The 23,966-nt window shown below is 32.7% G+C and overlaps 1 long non-coding RNA gene across 14 annotated transcripts in view; it reads left to right on the top strand.

The window, feature by feature from the left end:
• Nucleotides 1-22,250, top strand: part of LOC145664599 (uncharacterized) — a 485,044-nt gene extending 462,794 nt beyond the window's left edge. For 11 of the 14 annotated variants that reach the window (XR_014127494.1, XR_014127478.1, XR_014127491.1 and 8 more), the window contains one exon: nt 19,767-22,250. This is a non-coding gene — a long non-coding RNA (uncharacterized LOC145664599). Of the gene's footprint in view, nt 1-5,617; nt 10,481-19,766 lie in introns of those variants that run through there. The other 3 variants (XR_014127482.1, XR_014127481.1, XR_014127483.1) reach the window with 3 other exon arrangements.
• The last annotated feature ends 1,716 nt before the right edge of the window (nt 22,251-23,966 follow it).

The raw sequence follows: 23,966 nt of genomic DNA, 5'->3' as shown, positions 1-23,966 counted from the left end.
TTGTAATCTAAGCATTTTAGTTAGTTGAAAATCAACTTTTGGTAATAGAATGACACAATTAGCAGAAAATCCAATTTGTCAACAAGGTACTGAAACATTTCTCTTTACTTTTTAGGACAATTTATATTATGTATTTTTTGCTGTTGACAAAAATTTTCCAAATATTTCATTCAACTGTATTTATTCTACTGTTTTAATTTTATAATATATCATGAAACAGTAATACAAAAAGTGAACTACTCTTTGCGTCAGTAGTTTTTATATTGATAAAACGCATATATTAGTTTCGAGCTACTTTGTATTAGCATCTTACAGCTTATTGTTATAGTTTATTATTATTATTATTATTATTATTATTATTATTATTATTATTATTATTATTATTATTATTATTATTATTATTATTATTATTATTATTTACATTTCATGGGAGTTATTTCTGCAGTGTGTGTGAATAATTACGTGCATTCTATGTGTAGGATGCGAAAAGGAAATATCTCCAATATTTATAGTTCTGTTCCTTCTTAATGTTACTTTTTATTTCTATCAATTACGAAGCATATATATAGAGTCTATGTGACATTTTCTGCTAACGGTTTCAAGCTATATTTCTTTTCTTTTTTTTATATACGTACTACTTTCATGGTTTGGTACATAAGGGAGCTCTCGTATCTTTCTTAATGTCACATAGATATTGACGCTTGTGCATGCATGTACGTATATATGAAAGTGTAGAGTATTATTATGCAAAATATAGCAGATTTTGTCATACACACACACAACCACTTAAAAAAAAACAAAACAAAAAAAAACTGAAAACTAAAATGAGGTGTTTCATTACTTTCGTGAAGTGCATAATGGTTTCATATTATCGAAATAAGAAATATGTTTGTAAACAAACTCTAAAAGGAATTTATTTCAGCACAACTCTTTCATGTGCAACAGCAACTTGATAAAAATTAAAGTTTAAAATTACGTTTCAAATAAATATGAATGTATAGTTTATGTTTTATGTTAGAATGATAATAATGAATTTTAATAATAAAAAACATTACTATTTGTTTCTGTTACTTTAAATATAAAAAAGGAGGAAAGAAATTGTTCAGTAGTGTTTCATTATGTGGGGCGTTCAGAGTACAAGGGATTCAAATTCTATTATCAAAGTTGTAAAAAAAAGAAAAAGAAAAAAAGAAAGAAAGAAAAGGAAAGAGAAAGAGAAAAACAGAAAGTTTGTATGCTGTTTTTAAATACATGAAAAGTGAACATGTGTTTTTTCTCGCATTGTAAAGGTTATTTGCAATATCTGAATATGAATCTTTTAGGCACTGAAAAGAGCTTCAGATAGAGATTTCACATAGACCTCTATCAAATATACCAAAAATGACCAAAAATTAACTTGGACTTATTGTGCTCTGAACACCCAAAAAATGCCGAGAATGGTGCGCATGTTTTTATTCGATTCCGTACCAACCATCTTGAGTAAAGACACTGTATAGCCAGCAGGTGTTCTAGAAAGGGAGGGGGAAGGCAGGACTTTTTGGGGGACCCCGTGCTATTTACATACTAAAAACAAACCAAACATTTTTTTTTTTTTTAATATGCAAGCATAATAGCTTGCTTCACATTCAGATATAGACACATTTGTATATAGATATTAGTATTATTATATTTTCAGTATGCTATTTTATTGAAGCATAGGTCTTGACAGTGCATGAAGTTAGAATCACAGGTTGTAGAAAATCTACCAATTAACTATTCAATTCAAAAGGAAAGAAAAAATGTTTATGAAATTTCATCTATTTGACTGCGTCTACATAGGTATAAATGACACACACGGACACATACACATGCACAAATAAAAAAAAAAGTAATTTTATGCATTAGTATGGTAATAAATTTGCAAATATGCACATCCAGTTACGCAAATGAGTAACAAAGTGGTGTAACTTAAGTTGTTTTAAGCGTTTTGAAGTGTAGATCTAGATGTGGTCTATTTTTTAAAAAAAGTCTGTCAGTTATTGTTATAAACATTCATTTACTGTAAATAGGTATAACCAACATAACAGATGATTCTGATTTGGGGTTAGGATTTTGTTTGGGGAGCCGGGCTCCCATTCTTCTCACCCTCGTGGCTACAGCCCTGATTTTTCTGTATATAGACCTATAGACAATCTTGTAAGTGAACTGAAGTAATTATTCGTCAAACATTAAGCAGAGTACTTAAAATATATTGCATTATTTTATTGCAAAAACGTAAATGAGCCCGAAATAAATTTTAAAATTTGTTTGCGCATGCATGTGGCTCTATATTACGATGATGATGATGAAGGATCAAACCTAATTAAGATAAAAATTTAAGTTGTGGCTAGATAAATAGATGAGTTTCTTCGAATTACCATTGATGGTTCGACGACATAAAACTATTCAAAAGACTACTGTATATTCTATTTATATGCACACAATGTCTTCCAGTTTTTCATATTATGCGCCTCCACAATATGCACTCCTGATCGGTACTTGAATTAAATCATGGTAACTTCATTATCGGTCAGTGTAACAATGCCCTTTACATTACGTAAGCAAAAAAAGTTTAACTAAAATATTATAAAATTAGGATTTGAGTTTACTCATTTATTGTGTTTTTCAGATGTAAAGCATCACGGGCAGTAGCCAATGCTGTGCGATATTCCGCGCGGTGTTGCCGGATTTCGGACTCCCCTTTCCCTTCTCGCTCTTCCTCTAGTTGAGATTATTACACATACATTGGCAACATTATTCACAATGTAAATATACTATTCCAGCCAACTCAAAGATTTTGGCTGTGTATCCTAGAAGTATATACTGTATAGCAACTGAATAACCTACCTATTAACTTATTCCAGTGGAACTGCTAAACGTTCGTCTTCAACACTACTTTCACTATCGTCTATGTCAATTAATATTTCGCCATTGTCTGAATCTGACTCTTGTAAATTTTTTATTATGAGTTCCAAAAATTGTAAACACAAAAAATAGTTCTTCGAGCTTCACTTCGTAGCACCTTTTTTTTTTAAAGAAAATTCCGCACTTGTACTCGGTTTCCTTAAAGACATTGTCAACTATAATTTTGGAGAACAAATGAACTACCACGAAGGAAAGCAACCTAGACACTGATGAATTCTGTTTATGCTAGAACAGAAGTTGCGTTCCTACACACACAATCAGCTCCTTTGCTTCCATGTCTGTTCCTATAATAACATACTCTTATACTTGATGTAGGTCTCACAACAACAATCCATCTGATTCGTAAGCAACACGATATGGTCGAGTTTGTTTTGGGTTACAATAATTTATGACATCACTCAGACGCCTGGTGCTTTTGCATCCCTGCTAGAGGAGTAAAGAAGGAGTACGTAATTGGCCACACATACGTAAGGTATTGAAACGAAGAAAAAAAATCATACTGCGTTTTTTCTGTCGAATAAGGAAGAATCTTGCATGAAGGCAATTTCAAAACAATATTACGAATGTCCCATACCTTCTGTTCTTCTACATGAGCTCCCGCCGGGAATCGAATATATATATATATATATATATATATATATATATATATATATATGAATCAAATTGCAGAGGCTTGTTATTTAATTCGATCGCTTACTATTCTCAAGGGTGTAGAAACGGGGGAAAAGAGGGCCTTGACTTTCCAAACTATTTCCAGCCCCGAAATGAGGGAGGTTCATCTAGTATATGTTTAGTAAACTTATTTAATAGTTAATGCAAATTAGGAACGTTTATAATAAAATACGATTTTTAAAAAAAAGAAAAAAGAAAACATCATCAATACAGTTTGTGTACCTAATTACAAGGACGCTGATTTCTCTGTAAATTGGGGGGGGGGCATTCAGATGCAGAAAGCATATATGATGATTTTAAGACAAATTGCATTCAAATTATGCCTAATATTGCACATTTACAAATAAAATGAGGGGCCCTGGCTCCCTCAGTCCCCCCAGGATCTCTCACTACTATATTATTGCATAATAATATCTGAGTTGATATTTTTTCGAGTTTTTCCCTTTAGTATTTTAACCTACATAAACACAAAGTCGGATAAACAGACTGCTAGAAACAGCATTTGTTTTCTTATGAATACCTTATTGATTTATTTCTTACAATCCGCTTTTCAACTTCAGTACTGTCAAGATCCGTCTTTTGTTAAGGTAGCATCGAGAAAACATAATATGTGTATAGTATACATGGTGAGTTAAAATGCTTTCATATTCTGAAATAGGTCATTTGTTCTGTTTTTAATGTGTGAAAAGCTTTCCTCCCCCTGAAAGTAATGTTCCCCTAGAACAACCTGTTGGTTACACCCCTGATTATCCTTTAATAAAAGTTGAGTTCCATTTCCAAATCGAAGAAAAATCCACTGGAAATTAGACGGGACTCAACGCTCGTTTTACTAATTGTTTTATATGGAAACCTTTCAAAGCATGTATCATGACAACCAGTTGTCATAAAAAGATGTAGTTTTCACGTATGTGTTCGTAATTCTTTCCTCTACTTCGTAAAGTGAGCAGTTAATGTGCTAAATCAATATTTCTAATAAGCGCCTCTGCTATTGTCAAGATTCGCGGTAGCGGGAGAAGTCAGCGTGCAGAACTGCTTGTCGCGAATTGTCAACACCGCTCAAAGCCAATTGGACGCCGCGTAAAGCCAACTCAAGGCCATGCCGCTTCTCATCTGAAATCTGCTGTAGTCAGTAATCTATCGCAAATTTTCGTTGTACATGGTTTACTGTAACTGATTTTTTACATTATTTGTCCTATTTCTCGGTTCTTATTATATTTTCAGTATTATATTTCTCGGATATTATTATATTGTATCTCTGCTTTAATCCACTGCGGAGAGAATTTTCGAGTGCTGTATATTATATTAGTGTATATATTTTGTTTACCATCGAAGCAAACACAATTTGGAGTTGAGAAGAATGCATGTTCACAGTGTGGTAGTGAGAACTGTTATTATAGTTTCTATTAATTGTAAAATGAAACAAATTTGGTATAGTAACTTGGCATCTTGGAAATCTACATTGTACAGAACAATAATGTCGAAATGGTGGCCAGTAAGTATGTCTCAGCTAGTCCTCCAACAAAAATGAAAAATGTATTATTTGTTATTATGTTATTTATAGTTCTATGAGTAACAGAAAAGTTGTAGTTATAATATACCTTAGCCGAAACTTTGTTGTAAAAATATTTTCCTTGACCTTTTGGTTACTAAGTCAATTCTGAAGAAGTAAGTCTGTTATTACCGGGCCGATTTTTAGAAAATGCAGAATTCATAGTTATTTTCAAATGCACGTCCCTTAGGCCCTAATTGGCCCAGACATATGAAATAAGAAGCAAGATAGAAGAGAACAGAGCAGAAGAAAACAAAGATTCACAAAATGTATGACTAAGCTCATTCAGCTAACTGTTGCTTCAAAGGCAAAGGGAATGGAAATAGATAATGACCCCTAAATATAACTCTTATTTTGATGTGACCCGCCACGTACTATAAATTGGCCACCAGTGGTATTAAATATCATAACAATTGATGCATTTTATATTTTTCCAACTTATATTTTTTTCAGGTCGCAACTACGTCTACACGAAATATGCATTTGACTGCAGTAACATGTAAACTGTGGAAAGCTAACAGTTTATGCACTTAGACATGTCATAAAGCACTTAACAATGGATTAATTTCTCGTGCCAACTGAAAATGTATAAGATGACGTGCATTATAGTTCACGTATGGACATTTCTTAATGTATACTAATTTGTACTATAAAGATACTTTAAAGTACATGTGCATTTGTATTGTACTTAGTTCTGGCTGATTTCTTGGTTTTATTTACATTTATTTTGTAACTTAAGTCAGAAATATCTCTTATAAAATACCTCGTTTTATAGAGCAAAGTATATCATAAATTATGCGTTGTCTCTAGTGGAAATTTTTCTATGATTTACTTTGAATTTCTATGATTCCTTTGTCTTCACTAAACAGTGTAGTGCAACTTCAAAATTTAGAATACGAAAGGAATAAATAATAAACGATAACGTAATGAGAACAATAGTTATTTGCATTATTTTTTTCAATTACAAGTATCATTATTTATGCTAGTTTTCATTCTGATGACATAACTTTCTAATGGTTACATTTTACATTATCATTTAAGTGATCTACTTCAAACATTACTGAATTAAGTTACTTCTTCCTTGCTTCGGAATACCAAATTATGATTGTTTTAAAAATATATTTTGCTAAATTAAAGTTAAATGTTGGAAACGTTCAGAATCTTCGTACTTCCAGAAGGAAGTGGTTATTTGTGTGTAAATTTTATGCTATTGTTAAGAAATTTAAGTATAATAAACAACGGCTTTGATTAATACATAACTTACGTGGTGGTGGGGGTGAGGCGAAAATACAACCCAGACACTGCACTTTGACTAAGAGTGAATTGTTTTCCATATAAATAGAAAGTGATTAAAAAGAATCTGATGCACATAATAACGAACAAGTTTACATATAAGTGAACAAATGTACCAGAGTTTGTTAGTATTATTATATTGTGTACTCGTATTATAAAGAAGAACCAAAATCTCAAACTCTTTTTGTAACTTTCATTCGGGTTTATTTTCATCAAGTTATATATACATATAGTTTTCTTTACTCACATACAATCGAAATGTGTTAACATTCGAGACAAATAATGTTCTAAATTTCTTGATTTCTCCGTTTAAAAGTATGTTTGAGAAATGTTCGAATTGGAAGAAATCATTATCGTAGGTAAGTTGTGTGTTATGATTTTGAGACTTTGTGGTATTTCAAAATTAAATACAATGGTGAAACAAAGCTGTTTTTTCTCGGGTTCCCCAGAAAGTTTTGGCATATCTATTACCATTTGCACTTGTGCAGAATTACTATAAGGCTTGAACATAAAATTATGAAAATTATTTGATATCTTAGCGATAGATTCTATTATAATTCATGAGATAAATTTGGTACGTTTATTTTGAGCGACGAGTATGAAAATATGTTGTCATGGAAAAGTAAAGTACCTTTAGAACTTTAATTTTGACGAATAGAGACCAAAAATATCATTTAAAAGGACTTGCAACCACATTCTTGATGTCTAAGAAATCCCAGAGCACAAACGCTACTTAGGGGAATCGGGAGCCTTTAAACGAAGCATTATAGTACGTCTTTCTTCGTTGAGGAATGGTGAACGTTTGTCAGTTGTAGGTGGCAAATGAAACAAAAAGAAAAAGAAAAGAAAGAAAGAAAGGTTGTAAACTTTGTTTTTTTTCCTTTGGGGATAAGAACAAGAAAGTCTTTTGTTTTAATAATAAAATGGCCTCAGAACGCAATATTCATAAAATTCCACATAGGTTTTATATGTATATATATGTATATATGATGTGGATCCCATTAATGTAGCCACAATGCAATGGAATATTGTTCAACACCATCACATCTTACTTTGTTGTGGTGTACTACGGACCATCAAGGCCCATCCTTCTTAACATTAGTGATAGACAATCGACGTACATTTATTTTAATTACAATCAATATGTGCATCACCGTTAGCAGTATATGTTGCACTGTTAGTATCATGTATGTCACTGTTCCTATAAATTAAACAATATAGATACAATATACTGCTTAACAATGTACATTTTTCATATACAATACATATTTTTAAAAAATATTCCAGCATCATAAAACCTATAAACTAATCACATTGAAAACGAACGACATAAAATCAATTTAATCGAAGACTATCCATGCGAATTTACTGTTATCCATCTCATTTTATTGATGTTGATATGTTCTTTAGATTGATATATGACTTATCTTTCGACAATCTTGTAGTTAAAGAAAACACAAAGCTGAGAATTAATGATAATTTTTTAGCTATATCTCATTAACCATACTGAATACTGTCATAATGAAAAGCTTGATTACTTTAGTATCATTTTCATCTTAATAAGTGACATGGTTATCATGCTGTGTCAATTTTTAGATTTACAAAAAAATTCGTTGTTCTAGATTTTCTCGGAAACTACGAAATGAGGATTAACAGTCACCCATATAATTTTGTTTGTCTCTATAAAAGATCTAGCAACTGATATACACTGTGTATGTCTTATCTTTGAACAATGTTGTTTTCTTCGTTAAACGCTAATAATATTCATAATAATACTATAATTATTATTAGCAATACGTGAGTATGTGTTAGAAGTATCTTGTGATGATTAAGAATATATGCTTTACCGTTACCGGAAGAGAAACTATAATATTTGGTCTAGGAATTAATTCGTGCGGTTGGTACGCACACATTGAAGCTGTAGTACAAACACAAAATACATAAATACCTTAAGAAAAATATTGTCCATCGCTAGCCATCACTTTCGCCCATCTGTCAGGCAATGTACGGATTCCGTGGCGAAAGAAGTCCTCATCCTTGGAAGCGATCCAGTCAGAGACCCATGTTTCGATATCTTCTGAAGAAGTAAACCGCTGTCCAATCAAATCGTTGTTCATGCAATCGAACACGTAGTAGTCCGAAGGAGCAACGTCTGGTGAATACGGCGGGTGGGGTAAAATTTCCCATCCGACATTTTCTAAATAGGTTTTGACCGGTTTTGCGACATGTGGGCGAGCGTTATCATGTTGAACAATATGTTTATCATGTCTGTTCTCCCATTCTGGTCGTGTTCTGGCCAGAGCTTGCTTCAAACGCATTAATTGTCGTCGACAACGTTCTCCATTCATAGTTTCACCCGGTTGCAGCAGCTCATAGTACACCACACCTTTCATATCCCACCATATGCACAGCATAACCTTTGCACAGTGAATATCTCGTTTTGGTTGTGATGGACCTGGTTCACCTGGTTTCACCCAGGCCTTTTTTCGTTTAGGGTTCTCGTAATGGATCCACTTCTCATCACCCGTAATAATTCGATGCAGAAACCCCTTTCTGCTCTGTCGTTGAAGCAGCAATTCGCAAATGGTTTTTCGTCTTTCAACGTCTCTGTCTTTCAATTCATGTGGAACCCAATGTGACATCTTTTGAATCATTCCCATGGCTTTCAAACGTTTGGAGACTGTTGTTTGATCAACGCCTAATGCTGCCGCAAGTTGTTCCTGCGTTTGACACGAATCCTGCTCGAGCAATGCTGTCAATTCTTCGTCTTGAATTTTTTTTGGCTGTCCAGCTCGCTCTTGGTCTGCCAAGCCGAAATCACCACTTCTAAACCGTGCAAACCACTTCTGACACGTTCGCTCAGCTAGAGCATGGTCACCATACACTTCCACCAAAATACGATGACTTTCAGTCGCACATTTCTGCATGTTAAAGTAATGCAGCAGGACACCCCGCAAAAACACTTTATCAGGCACAAATTGCGCCATGTTCATTTAACTACAAACTGGTGTTGTTGACGCTTTAATCCACTGCCCTATACTACGAACGATACGCGATGACAGGGGTTTGCAACACATGTGTGGATACACGGAACTGTGGGACGCTCCGTTCGTTGCGCCATCTCTTGTCCACGCGCACGAATTAATTCCTAGACCAAATAGATAGATTTGATCCAGCAGAATAAAAACTGTCAATTATTATTGGTAATAAAGAATATGCTTTTCTAAAGCATAATAAAGATTCTTTTTTCTCGATTTTCTCGGAAATTTTAAATGCGAATTTAACCTGAAGGATGTCATTTTGTTTGTCAAGCTTGATATGGCTTGGTGTAATCTATCGATTGGTATATGTGTTAACTCGAGACCATATTGTAGTTAAACAAAAATTAAAGTTTTAGAATTTATCGTAATTTTGGGTTATATCTCATTAGCCATGGTGTGTATGTCATTTTGCTAATGCTATATTGAATAGCTCGATAATAGTAGCCTATACTTTAGTATCAGTTCCATCTTCATGATGGAATGGTTGTCCTACAACATCAATTTTTAGAATTACAGAAAATTAGTTTTTCTATATTTTCTCGAAAACTTCAATGAAGATTTACATTTACTCACACTATTTTATTCATTGCGATAAGATCTTTCAATTGGACATTTTTTGTCTGTTAAACACCAATAATATTGAAGAAATTTTGACGCTATGCATCGTCATTCATTGCAATCAGAATGCAATGTTATGTTGTCATTGGTAATGCTTGTTTATTTATTTTGTCAAATGTTTAATTAATTCTATAGCTTGAGAAATAAGCACTTTCAATACTGCAGAACGAAAAGTTTGCCACCGGATCCTATTCTATGCTAATTCAATACAGTCAGAATTGTTATTTTTACCTACCTTTTCCAGATTTTCCATGTATAATAGTATTACCTCTCTCACGGTGTTCACAACAGAAATTTCGCTATCGGCTTGCAATCAGCACTGTACTTCCACCCGCGCCCATTTGCAGCACATGCTTCATAATTTGTAAGTAAAACGTCTTGGTGCTATATTTCCTAACAGGGGTAATTTGGATCAGGGCGTATCGACCTATTTCCGGTGCAAGTTTGAGCCTGTCCGTATGTGTGTGTCTATGTGGTGTTAAGGTAATATCTCTGCTCCGTAGCGAACGCCTGTTTCCAAAAAATAGTGTGTGAATACGTTGGTTAATTGGATAAGGGCGTTTGTTTCTCTGCTCTCCTGAAAAATTGAAGAATTGCTACTTACGCCCTTATCCAAATTTACCCCTCTTGATTCTCATGTTTGTTCATATATTTTTACGCTGAATTTTCGTTTTTCATTTGATTTCCTTTGGAATAGAGGCAGGTTTTGAATTGCATACTACGCATATAAAATATTTTCTTGTGTAGTTTTTTAGTTTGTGAGTTATTAACCATCAATGTTATAGTTTGAATTTTCTTATTATTTAGTTAAATTTGCTATTTAGAACAAGAATTAAGTGGAAATATATGAAAGAAATTTGTTAAACGTTAATCTGAGACTAAACATTAAGAAAATGGAGTGTGTTTATAATAAGGACTTGCTAGAATCAATGGTGGTCGATTTTTTCGTAAGATATTATTTCAAGATACCTCCGTATATCGTACGATTTGATTGCATTGTATGTATCAATTGGTAATAGCATTAATATAATCACTTAAACATTATGTGCTTGTATTAATAAAACAAAATTAACCATATCATAAATGTATTTATAACATAATGTGAATTATATAAATTGTTATTATGTTATTGATTTAGTATACATGTTATTTACATTGTTATTGACATATAGCCCTATTAATTATATTATTGTGTTAAATTGGATTCAGAGGATTGAGGATTTAAATAATTGTAGATTGATTAATGTGACTTATAGAGAATATACGAACAAATCTATGAGAAAGGACTGAGTTGTGGAATGGTGACTATACTAAATAAAGATAATTAGACTTAACAGTATAAGGCCACTGCTGATTAGTCAATAGTATAATATACAATAAATTCTTTTGATTTGAAACTACAGTTTTATTTACTAATAAAATTCAATTTTAATAACAAATTATTACATTTACAATTAAATGTTATTATATACAATAATAATATAGTGTAAAAACAGTGAAAGTTTTATCGCAGGTGCTCAAACTACTATCCGTCACAATTTAGATAACTTTGAAGTCTACCGTTCATGCTTTACAACCTTTTTTTCCCCACAAGCTTCTTTGTGTCTTGAAATGCATCTCTGATGTAATTTTTCAAATCATCTACACTTCATGGTCTTTGAGAATAAATTTTGTCCTTTGAATATCCTCCAACAGATCCCAATATGCAGAAAACTCCATTGGGATAAAGTCAGGTAATAGTCTTGAGCGATTAGTTGGCTTTCTTAGACCAATCCATTGTAAGGAAATGTTTCATGGAGATAGCCACTAACTTCTCCTGAATAATGTGGAGGAATCAATCCCATCCTGTTGGAAATAAAGGTCATGTGAATTAGGCTATTATTGTAAATGAGGAACTACTACATTTATTAGAATTTGAAGATACTTATCACCTGTGACTTCGATTTAAAAAAAAACAAACTAAAACAACAGAAGTTGAAATGTGATCGCAAACAGTGACATCAGGTTGATTTAGTTGTTGCTCTAATGTTAAATATATGTTCTCACTATACCAGTAAACACAATTATGTCTTTCTTTAACCACACAATACAAAAGGAAAAATTGTGATTCCGTTTGTTACATACTAATGCGAGTTTACAACAAATCAATCAAAAGTAGTTTTTTAAGTTTGGACATTCTTCTTAGGCCTGAGAAATACTAAGGGAAAAATGAGATGTATACTCCTAAGGATAATGATATGGTATTTAATATATGTTTAGCACATTAGAATAAATTTTTAGGAGTTTCTTTGTACCTAAAAATAAACTTTTTAAAGAAGATAAGAAAATAAAACACGTAGAAAAAAGGAGAAGAAAGAATGAAAGAAAATGGAATACTTCAAGTGCTTTCATTGTTCTTCTGTATGAATAACGATGTTTGTTGCATATAATGAGCTTACTGTATTTGCTCTTTAGAAAACCAACACTAAACAGAGGTAATTCTGCTTATATATGATGCGAGATGCGAGACAATACAGTATTTCAAAGCATTGCTGTTATGAATGAGTGAACTGCCGCAACCGGTGTTCGAACACGAGAGCGCGAAACCACCTTTTTTCTGTGACCTCCCTATTGTAGGAGGCACGCGCTTTGAGAAGCAAACTTGAAGCTAGTCTCTCTCCTTCTGTCAATGAAAATTCAGTCATCAGAAAGGTGAGGAAGAACTACAAGAGTGGGAAAGGAAGTATGTAGATATACGGGAAATGTAAACAGGAGGCGATACTACTATTGCAAAAGAAAGAGAAAAGGTTTTTTTGTTCATCTTGCAGAAGACAAGTAAAGAAGAAAACTGGTTTTATTAATCTAATCTGTCTGCGCAGAACAGGTTCGAACCTAGAACTTTTCCGTGTATAAATTAATGAGCTATGGTAATTGTTGTTTCTATTGTTAGTTTTATTTTATTCTTTTAAAATATTAATTGTATTAATGTGCTTCATACGTGAGTATGTATTAGAGTTGCCAATTTTTAAAAATGGAAATACCGGACACCCTCCTGGAGCACTCTTAAGATTGTGACATCATCACTTATTAAAAATGTGAACAACCTGAAAATGGCTACTTCACATAAATGTGAGCAATTTAGACTTCGAATTTAATAACTTTAGTTAGTTTCGAAGCATTTATTAAACATGTTTATTCCAGTTTTGGTTGAGTCGGCACATGCAATTTTTGTAGTCTACTATCAATAATACATCGCATTTAAAATAGAAAAGCAAATATACAGTAATTGGCAATGCAATTATGACATGCACAAAAAATACTTGAAAAATAAGTGTTACCAGCTTCGCTGGGGCTGGTAATGTCTCATAATGCCTACGTAGTTTTACTGGATCTGGATGTGTTATTTATTTTGAAGACGTAGCTGAGAATGAAGTAGTACTAGCTCCGCTCTTAAAAACGTACTTTTGTTGACCTTCAGCAGTTTTAATAAATTCAGTAAATTTGCCTGCCTTCAACTCTTCTGCAAATTCCGCGCACAACAGATCGATATCGAAGCAAATTATAAGCTCTGCTTTAACCATGTTTATCGATAAACAATTCCTTTCGTCACTCCAAAATAATCTGAATAGAACAGAGAATAGGACTAGTAAAAGCAAAAATTATGGGACATTTAACGTCTGGTTTTGAGGTCGTAGCAGACACCGAATAAGGAGGTCAAAAACCTAGCTGTCCAGCAACCCTAGTACGTATAGTTTTGAAGACATACTGTGCATGTCTACCTTGACATCATAAAGGAATACAATATATCTCCGTACAATTTGCATAGCAATTTCTGCTATTTCTCGCTAATGTTCAATATTTCATTTAGTTAAGGTTCCTGTATGTCTAGACTAAGAAACCGGGGTATCCTATGAAAATTTACAGTATATGTGTGCTTACTTCGTGCTGAAATATCAAAACTAATTAAGTAATAAGTCAGAACGTATCAAAAGTGGGTAGCAGAGAGCAGGTTATTCCTATCATTTGAGTATCGTTGGCTAATAAAAGTAGGATTTTATTTTAAATATGACATGAATCATACCAACTTATGTTTTGATGGAAAATCCGAATATTTGGAGTTCTGAACAATTCTGAAGGGGCAGATGTCTCTGGGAGCAACGGCGCCGACTTTTGAAAATTTATGTGGGTGCATATCAACGGCGGGACGTGTTGTATGTTTTCAGAAGAAAATGTTTTTTGATTAATTTCCTTTAGTTAAAACCCTTTATGAACTATATCATAGAGGGATGTGCATATAAAGTAAAATATACCGGTGCTATAAGGATAAGTTGGAGTTGCCTTAGCTCAGCCGGTAACACAGCTGACCTAAACGGTTCAAGGTTAAGGATAAGTTATTGTAATGAATATTCTCAACATATTTAATCGTAACATTAAGTGTATACTTTAAACAACGTACATAATGCACAATGATTACAAGAGGCAATGATATGATCACATTACTAAAAGAAAATACCGCATTCATACAAATTAAAATAATAAAAAAAAAGTCCTCATAGAAGCAAATAATTTTAATAGTAGTCTATTCAGAAGGAAATTGCAAGGATTTTGTGACTAACTTAAGTGTGTTGCTTGATTGCCTTTGCACAAACACATTATAACAAACAATTATATTTTAGAGGTTAGAAATTTTAACTTCCATCTCAATATTTTAATTGCTTATTATTTTTTTGATAATGGCAATGAGAAATATTTATTTTATTTTGTTTCCGGAGCATCCACGTAGTCGGTACGCATGTCTGGGAGCCCTATCTTGAACATTTTTTCTTATGAAATAAAGTTGATAAAGTGCTTACATTCGTATGTTCTATTTTACATTTTTGTTTTGGCAAAAATAACTAGCGGTATCGAAGGAGGCGACGTGTTTTATTAAGTCCCTTGAGCTTTATTTTGAGGCTGGCAGGTTATTCTTGAGATTATAATCATAAATATTTTGCCATTGTAGGCAGGTCGCTTGTCGCAAACCATGAAGCTTTGTTGCATCACAGTCATCAATTATTTTCTGTCTCAAAACGTTTATCAATTCCACTTCTTTTGCTCCTCCCTGATTTTCCTTCCATCGTTCCTTCTAGCACGTCTCTCATAATACAGTTCCTTCTTTACCAAAGCTCCAACCAGCTTCACCTCTTCTTTTAATTACATCTAAAATTGTTCTTTTCTCTCCAACTATTTATAACACTTTCTTATTCGTTTTCTGTTCGCAATTCTCAACTAATTCTACATTAATAGTTCTCTCTATCTTCTCCACACGCACATTTCGAAAACCTTCAGTCTTTTCTCATCACTTTTGCGTAATGCTCATGTTTCTGCTGCATAAAATACAATAGTTTACACCAGGGTTTCTCAGCATGGGGGTCGCGAGAGGGTTTCGTAAGGGTCGCAAAGATAAGCAGAAGAGATAAATATAATTAGAATGAAATACCTGAAAATATTTTAAATATTATTTTAAATTTTGTTCTGATAGGCATATTTTAATTTTTTACTTACTGTTAAGAACAACAAACAGGAATTTTAGGAATGATCCAAAAATGGACCAAAAGTTTGCGATCTTAGACAAAAATTTTAGGAATGATCCGAAAAATGCACAAAAAGATTACGATCTTGGTCAATAATTATTTTTTGGATCAGAGGCCACAAAATTTTTAAACAGCCCCTTTTTCGTTTTTTTTTTTTTTTTTTTTTTTTTTATGGAATAAGCACATCATACTGACTTAAGTGATAGTTTGGTTTGGCTACACTATATGTAGTTCTCTACATATAAGGCGTACAAGAAAATTTTTAATGGAATGAAATACATTGGATTTTTTGGATCAGGGACCAAAAAATTTTTGAACGGCCCGTAAATCCTTTTTTTTTTTTTAACGGAATAAGCACATCATACTGAATTAGGTGATAGTTCGGGTTTTTCTACACTGTATGTAGTTCTCCAAATAGAAGGCGTACAAAAAATTTTTTGCTTGAATAAAATATATTGGATTTTTTGGATCAGGGACCACAAAATTTTTGAACGGCCTCTAAATTAAATTTTCGTATTTTTTTACGCAATAAGCACATCATACTGAGTTAAGTGATAGTTTGCATTTGGCTACACTATATGTGGTTCTCCAGATATAAGACCTACAAGAAAATTTTTGCCTGAAGTATATTGGATCTTTTGATCAAAAAATAGGTCTACTAGACATTTCATCAGGTGCAGAATTGTTTAAAAATCAATGTAAATGAAAGAGGTACGATATAAAACTAATAAGAACTGCATATTGAAATACAATTATAATATAAAGCTAATGAGATACCTGAGCATGGCGTAATTTCACTAGTGCTGCAGTTTCCGGTTCAATCTTCGTGACGCCCATTATCAAGTCATTTAAAATACTCAATAACTTTTTTTTAACAACGTCCAAATCTTTTAAAAGTAATTTTAGATATTTTTTATCATATGATCCAAAATTAAGGGAGTTATAAAGTTTTAAAATTGTCAAACGGCCTCATTGAAACAGTATGACGGATTTTATTCGATATTTGTAGGGGAAGGTTGTCTATATGGCACCACTTTTCACAAAATTGAATCTAAATGATAAATATAGTCGCAGTATATAACATAACAACAACAGTAACAGAAAGACCAATATCTCTGCTGTTAGTGAAACACGTGTGTGGCATGTAGATGAAAGGGAAGTCCCTCGTATTGCTACTTTTCTGAAAGTATGCAAACGGTGCAATTTAGGCGTAGGATATGCAAAATCACACCACTGGGAGCCAAAATCGCACTCAAATTAAATTAACAAGAAAATTACCTGTAAACATAACAGAAAGAAAGAAAATCACAAAAGTTTGAAATATATGAGTACATTTTAACGCAGCGATTGGACGTTAAAAGTGGGGGGGGGGGGCAAGACATCATCTGAATATTTGTGTATCAATGTTAGTTTACCTGGTTGATGCTAATACTATGTTTGACGAAAGGTTGTATAACTAATAGGATACTATCTTTTTCAGTTAAAATACCGTATATCGTATTTCATATTTTATTAAGTAAATTGACAAGATCAACGGAAGTAGGTACTAGCCTTTTGTATTGTTAAACAACGAAAGTGTAAGAGGTTTGATTTCTTGCTCATGAACATCTTAAAATTATGTCTGGAAAATTGGTCTTATTATTTAATAACAAATTTGCAAAACAAATAAATAGAAAAGATAATATTAATCACAGTAATGAATAATGAGGCTTGTTTTGCAAAAGTTACATTGAAACCTGGGAATAATGAACAACAATTTTAATTCCACACATACTATTAAATGCACGTTATTACTCTTAAAAAGACAGTAAATACTACGAGCGTATGCTACGACATTTAAAGAAACACTTTTGTAGCTTTCCGAAACATGTTCGTTGCAATTAGGTGCAGTTTTCACTTTCTTGGAATACATCTAAACTCAACAATACTTAGAATCACTCCAGTTATACGAAATAATTCTGAAACCTAGAATTATGTTGAATTCACTAAATTTAATTATATATACACTCGTACACCCCTAAACGTACCACTTCACTCGTATATTACACAGCAAAACAATGGAAAAGGTAGAAGTTGTTTCTTATTACTCTGTTTTTATTCAAAATTCCAGAAAAATACATTTTAGGAACTGCCAATTTTTATGCAATTAAAGAATAACTTGTACAAGACTTTTTTTTTTTTTTTTTTTGTTTTACGAAATGTTATCTCAATTAGTTTCAAAGCGGCTGAATAACATTGTAAGTAAGAAATGAAAGTACGCTGCAATTACTGCGCTCCAATAGGTTAAATTTTGGACCATTTTCCGTGGGAATTAAAACTCAATTCCTGTAGCTTTCTTAACACCACGAGAAGAGAAATAACTAATACGTACTCTCGCAACGGCAAATATATGGCATCATTCTTTTCTATGAACCAGTAATATATACAATAACTTCACATTTCCAAATGAAACTATATATATATCAATGGGTCACTTCAGAAAAGTGGGGGGGGGGGGGCAACTTCCCCCCTAATCGCCGCCCATGCATTTATCAATATCTAGAATCTACACTGAGTAAGATTATGTGACTACGAAAGCTTTCGATAGACTAATATATGAATTAAAAATAATTTCCTAGTGAATATCCGTAAATTATAATATTTAGTTACGTATTCATTGTAACTGGAGAGTATTATCGACTTATTGTGACCAGAGGTGTACCTACCAATAGAAATGTTTTTCTGGCTGTCTTAAACTTAATACAGAATGACGTTTTATGAAACCATAATACCATTTTTTGCCTACTATTTTTTCTCTCTATTGAAAGGATTACACAGATGAGGATTCGCTTCCAAAATATTATATGCTAAGCGGCGACCATCATCTCCTCAATCTCCAATATTATGTCCACCAATTCATTTTTAGCCTTGTAAGGAATAGCTGTCTCTCTTCCATTTACTGCATCTGTCCAGGTACGACGTGTGCCCTCTGTACTTCATCTTGAAAATGTCTTAAGAAAGCCTTTTTTGGCATTTCATATTTTCTACACACTTCATTTAAATCTGTTTTCTTATTCCCACAGTCGTTGAGAGCTTGATTCATGTCCTCTGTAGTTCATTTTCCATACTATCGTTTTGCCATTCTGAGATCAACTTAGTACTGAAACGAGACAAAAATAAAAAGCATAATGTAAATAATTGCGTGCGATTTCAGTAACCCTGTGATGGTGCGATTTTGGACAAGAGGTTATTTATCAAATTTACACTTTTGTATTTCTTAAGCCAACTACGCATGTATCAAGAATACTACTGTGATTCATAATGCTCAACAACTTTAAATAGCACTGCGAAATTCATAAAGCAAAAACATATCTTGTTGTTATTTGCTTACGACGAACATTAAAATCTTCTATCCCAATGGTACAAAATTTTTCATTGTTGATATCATCTTCCGCTTCCTTCTTACTGGGGGATTGTGGGAGTAGGCTTAGCTTTGCCTTGCGCTCAATAGATGGTTCGTATTACCCGCGTATTCTGTAATATGGGTATGGGTGCGATTTCGAGGGTAGTGCGATTATAGGAACTTTCGCCCAATATGAATAAACTGACCAAATTTGGTTTTAATCAATTTGCTTTTAGGGAAGTTACTGTATGCATGTTATTCTAGATATGCACTATATACAAGAAAGTAATCTACTATTATAGAAACAGATGGATATCGTAAGATCTCCGCAATAGGTATATTAAAAATCCCACACAAGCTTATTACAAACCAGAAATTATAAGGGGGTCACTGGCAAGAGGATGTGATAAAATGGAGGTCGTGATAGTAAGGTTGAGAAGCACTGGTCTACACGAAACATTTTTTTCAGTATTTTTCTTAAATTTTTATTTAAGGACCTACTTTTCTTTCTAAATGCTTCCTTCGCCATCCATATCCGTGCTTTTATTTCACGTTCACACATGTGGAATACCGGTTCTCTTCCTACTTTGATATCCGATACCAGTCGCTACATAACAATCATCATTGCTTTTGTCTCTCTAACATTTACTTTCAATCCATATTCTTCGTAGCTTTTTCCTCAAGTTTTCTAACATCTTGTTAATTTTCTTTTTCAGATTCTCCAACAAACGCAACGAGCAGATAGCAAACCAAACTCATTAGAAGCATAACACAGCTATAATAGATCTGAGGGCTATTTTGCAGGAGTCTTCATTGTTGAACTGTTGTAAAGCAAACAACTTAGCTGTTTATATTGAGTGAGAGATGCCAGAAAATTCTGTTTACGGATATGTGTGTATTTAGAAGGTTCTTTAAATTATTTTTATGTGTTTAAAAGGTGCAAAGAGGAGCTGCAATGAGCCTTTTCAAGTTAAACGTCCTACGATTATGCTCCTATGTTAAGGAAAGCAGTGACGATGATGATAATTAGAGACCGGATGTTTAGGCATTAAAAACCTGGAAAATAGGCAGGCAAATAGGCACTTAAAATGTAAAAATAGACAATAAAATAGGCACAAAAAGTAACTCGAAATAACGGAGATAAATAGTAAAGACGATTAAAATATAGATTCAGGTCACAGATAATGTTCAAAGAATATAGAAACATATCTGTTTGTTAATGTCTTCTTTTACTTTACGGTATATATATTGTAATGTACCACGTGTTTATGTTTACAAACACATTATATATATATATATATATATATATATATATATATATATATATATATATATATATATATATATATAATGTGTGTGTGTGTTATTGATATTGTATAAGTTATATATCTTCCTAATGAAGGCTTCTTTTGAAGAAAATACATAGAACAGGCAACATTATGCGCTTAAACAATTATTTAGGCAGTAACGGGTGAAATAGGCAAAATCGGCAAAATAAATTGGGCTTAAATCGTCAGTATAACCCCCATATAAACTTTAAAACGTTATTTTTTATCATATCTTTAATATTAAAGAATAGGCATTTTGCCTGATGATAATGAATAAAATATTAGTAAAATGAAGAAAGTGGAGGGAAAGAAGAGAATCCCAAGTAAATCACGAACACGGTGTTTGACCACCACAAAACCCAATCTAAGGTAATTTGAGAAGTACTTTAATCAAGTAGAATCAAATTGCGGTCTTGAAAGTTAGAAATAACTCCTGTGAAGTGCAATGTCTACTTCACGTAACTAGAAGTTATCCTGGACCGTAATACTATACAATTTGCTTTGTTTGATTATTATATCTTGCACCTACTACAAAGTATGTGTATGAAATTACGTTTTACAGCGATTTAGTCAGTGGTGCTATTATAATTTTTTAACAACCGGTTATAGATATCGATGAAAAGACACCATTGTATTTCGTACACATTGCTTCGAAGGCTCATATCTCCGGAACTAATGAAGATATCGGAGTCATTCAAAAACAGGTTGGTAACACACGTAATAGGCATTAGATAAGTATCATATTTGATACACTTATAGATCCCAGTATCCCAGAATTCATGTCTAATTTCTATCTGCCCATTCAAATTTCTGTCTGCCCATTGAATTGAAACAATTCAAAGTTGTTTTTTCCACAACAATGCAAACGAGCGATAAAAATATAAAGGTGTTTCACAAATTTGTTTGGCTTCTTTCTTTTACTGTTGGCAAGGTCATGTGTATTATGTACGTGTGTTTCTTTTTTATGTCTCGGTATAACAGACGCTTCTACGAACTCGAAATATTTTAACAACTGGTTCTAGCGAACCGGTAGAATAGCACCACTGGATTTAGTTTATCTGTTTTTCTTTGAACATCTCATCTATACCATACCTTTAATGCAACAATAAATTGATTTCCTACTTTGTAGTCGACATGGTTTTCATGTGTCATAGAGTTAGAAAAAAACACATAATAAAAAGTATTCACAAGTACTATGTACATCAATGTTAGAAGTAATCAAACAACTGTGTTGTTTAATGAAAATTTTATAAAATTTATTTGAGTATAATTAAAACTTCTAGGTTACATTTTTTAAAGTTTAAAAGTATAAAAACAAAAGCAATAGCAATAGGCTTATTCTTTAATACGTTAGAGGTTTGCATCAGCTTTGTAAAAGAACATAAACAACTTCTGGTGAAAGGGAAAGTGTTTGAGTATATAAAGCCTCACTCTTAGTAACAAGTTACGAGTTTGATAAGCCAAATTTTGGATTGGCTTTTTCAAAGAACTTCTATAAAGGCAGCATACTTTCCTGGCCAGTAAATGATTATTTCCATTTCCTTTTTTCCTTTTTGATTGGCTATGATAAATATTGCTATCTTAAATTGTTGGTTAAGTTTCCCATAGAAAGGCATACTTAATTTAATACACCACTTTCACTATCGATTTGCCAGATTAGGTTTGTTTTTAATATTATTAAATCGTTACGGCTCCCATTATAATGTTGTGTTTATTGTTTGTCTAAATTGTTTTCTGTATAAGGTAATGGCACTAATCTTACTGACAGGAATAAGTATTTCCTTATTTTTGTGCCTTGAGATAGCTGTACGCAAAATTTGTTAACTGTGTTATTGTTTTAATATCAAGCAATAAATTTGTTAGCTAACAATCCATCAATACTTTTATCATATATCGATATACATATATATTATCAGTAGTACGTAATATCCATATTTTTATTATTCAAATTATAATAAAAAAGAAGTTAATTTTATTAATTAACTAGCATCAATTACCCACTTCACTGGGTTAAATTAAAAAAAATAGTAATATTTTTCGTTAGTCGGTCACTTTTTACTATTACTAAAGCGCTCCTCGATATTGGTAATTTTGATTATATATATATATATATATATATATATATATATATATATATATATATATATATATATATATATATATATTCCTCCCCTCTCACAATTTTTGCGCGGCTGAATTTGGATTTAAATGGCATCAGAAGTGTCACTGTTTATCTCAGCGACCTCAAAAACTATAGATTCAACATTAATATCGGTCATTTTCGATCATTTGTAAATGTCTTTCCCCTCCTTTCAGTTACATCGTCAAAGTGATATGACAAAAAATCATCTCGTGTTCGAACTTCATCTAGGTTGAAAATTTGATCGAGATCTGTCCGGTGGTTCAAGAGTTATTAAGTTATATATATATATATATATATATATATATATATATATATATATATATATATATATATATATATATATCCCTCCTACCTCCTTCCCTAAGTTCTATCGTCAAAGTGAATAGATAAATACCATCCAGGCCCGAGCCTCATCTATGTTGAAAATTTGATCGTGATCGGTCAGGGGGTTCTAGAGTGAAGTCACATAGACATTCACTTTCATTTTTATTTCTTTTCATAGATCTCTGCCTCCCCCTCTTACGTTGCACCGTCAAAATTAAATGATAAAAATTATCCCAAGCTCGAACATAATCTATGTTGAAAATTTGATCGAGATCGGTTTGGTGGTTCAAGAGTTATTAAGTTTTATTTATTTTTATATACTGTATCTGTCCCCTCTCTTCCACCTCCCTAAGGTCTACCGCCAAAGTGATATGATAAAAACCTTCCCAGGTCCGAACTTCATCTATGTTGAAATTTTTTTAAAGATCGGTCGGGTGGTTTAAGCGTGATGAAGTCACAAAGACAGTCACTTTTATTTTTACTTTTTTGACATCTCTCCCCTCCCCCTCCCTTTCGTTGCACTGTAAAAGTGAAATGAAGAAAAGATCCCAGGCCCAAACCTTATCTATGTTCAAAGTTTGATCGAGATCGATTGAGTAGTTCAAGAGTTATTAAGTTTTATTTATTTTTATATATTTCTCCCTCTCCTTCCCCTCCCCTAAGTTCTACCGTTAAAGTGATATGATAAAAACCACCTCATATCTGAATCTCATCTATGTTGAAAATTTGGTTAAGATTGGTCGGGTGGTTTAAACGTGATGAAGTCACAAAGACAGTCACTTTTATTTTTACTTTTTTGACATCTCTCTCCCTCCCCTTCGTTGCACTGTAAAAGTGAAATAAAGAAAACATCCTGAACCTTATCTATGTTGAAAGTTTGATCGAGATCGGTCGAGAGGTTCAAGAGTTTTATTCATTTTCATATATCTCCCCTCCCCCACCCCTAAGATCCACTGTGAAAATGGAATGATAAAAAAAAACTTCCCAGTTTTGACCTTCATATATGTTGAAAATTTGATTGAGATCTATCGGGTGGTTTAAAAGTAATTAATTCACGAGCATAGTCATTTTTATTTTTATATTTATTGATTTTTGTATATCTTCCCCTCCACCTCTCCCCT

This window comes from Thermobia domestica, chromosome 11, assembly GCF_964235325.1.
Source record: "Thermobia domestica chromosome 11, izTheDome1.hap1.1, whole genome shotgun sequence".
Lineage (NCBI taxonomy): Eukaryota > Metazoa > Arthropoda > Insecta > Zygentoma > Lepismatidae > Thermobia > Thermobia domestica.
Note: the sequence above shows the minus strand (reverse complement) of the source record. Positions and strands in the feature narration are given on the sequence as shown.